Source organism: Helianthus annuus, chromosome 11 (genome assembly GCF_002127325.2).
Source record: "Helianthus annuus cultivar XRQ/B chromosome 11, HanXRQr2.0-SUNRISE, whole genome shotgun sequence".
Classification (NCBI taxonomy): domain Eukaryota; kingdom Viridiplantae; phylum Streptophyta; class Magnoliopsida; order Asterales; family Asteraceae; genus Helianthus; species Helianthus annuus.
The window spans coordinates 169285141-169286780 of record NC_035443.2 but is presented as its reverse complement, the minus strand read 5'-3'; positions in this window follow the sequence as shown (position 1 = coordinate 169286780).

Below are 1640 nucleotides of genomic sequence, written 5' to 3'. Positions count from 1 at the left end.
ACATAGCGCAACATTTCCTGAATATTAAACCATCAGCGGAACCTGTTGCCCAGGCGAGGCGCAGCTTTAGCAAAGAAAAAGCGAAAGCCATGGACGAACAAGTAGTAGAGCTACTCAATGCGGGAATCTTGCGCGAAGTAAAGTACCATACATGGGTTGCCAATCCAGTAATGGTACAGAAACATAGTGGCGGATGGAGAATGTGCGTCGACTTCAAAGACCTGAATAAAGCATGCCCAAGAGATTGTTACGCACTTCCGGAGATAGACAAAAAAGTCGACTCTCTAGCATCTTTTAGATGGAAGTGTTTTTTCGACTGTTACAAAGGTTATCATCAGGTCCAGATGAAGGAAGAAGACGAAGACAAAACTGCATTCCGCACAGATAAAGGCATCTTCTGCTACACTAAAATGCCCTTTGGCCTGCGCAATGCTGGCGCAACTTATTAACGATTAATGGACACAGTTTTCAAAAACGACATCGGCAAGACAGTTGAAGTATACATGGATGACCTCGTCATCATGAGCCATGAGGAAGACTCAATGCTCAACAACATTCAGCGTACATTCGACTTTCTGCGCAGCGTAAACTTAAAGCTCAGCCCAACTAAATGCTCATTCGGCATGGAAGAAGGAAAATTTCTGGGCTTCATAGTCACAAGAGAGGGCTTCAAAGTAAACCCAGAAAAAGTACAGGCTATCCAGCAAATGCCCTCACCCGCAACAATAAAAGAAATGCAAAGACTCGCCGGACGCTTAGCAGCCTTGAACAGATTCTTGGCTAATCATGCGGCTAAATCTTATCCATTTATTAGTACGCTGTGAAACTGCGGGAAGAAAACCCCCTTTCAATGGACACTTGAAGCAGAAGCAGCATTCAAACAAATGAAAGAATGTTTAATTCAGCTACCAACGCTGACTGCGCCAAAAGAAAAAGAGCCACTAATCTTATACCTATCAGCCGCGGAGGTAGCGGTAGGAGCAGTATTAATGGTGGAACGGGAAAACGTTCATACTCCAATTTACTATATCAGCAAAATGCTCACCGGCCCAGAAACTCGTTACTCAATGATAGAAACATTGGTTCTAGCACTAGTACACGCATCCCGACGCTTGCGCAGGTATTTCTCGGGCCACGTCATCACGGTTCTCACAAATTATCATTTAGGCCAAATCTTGTCAAAACCCGATGTGGCGGGAAGATTGGCTAAATGGGCCATAGAGCTGGGAGGATACAATATCTTTTACAAGCCAAGACCAGCAATCAAAGGGCAAGTTCTAGCAGACTTCGCTACTGAAGTGCCCATCGATAAAGTACAAGAATGCATGGCAATCCTGAACCCTACACCTGTTTTCGATGACAGAGTCTGGACCTTGCACACAGATGGCGCTTCCAATGATGACGGAGCAGGAGCAGGCCTCCGATTGGTCAGTCCGGACAATCACGAGCTCACATATGCCATACGTTTAGACTTCTAAAGTACCAACAATGAAGCAGAATACGAATCATTTTTAGCAGGCCTTCGTTTAGCGCTCAAAATGGGGGCAAGAAACCTTGAGGCCAACGTTGATTCAAAACTAGTAGCCGAGCAAGTTAACGGTCACTACGATGCAAAAGGAGAAGCCACGGCATTATACCTT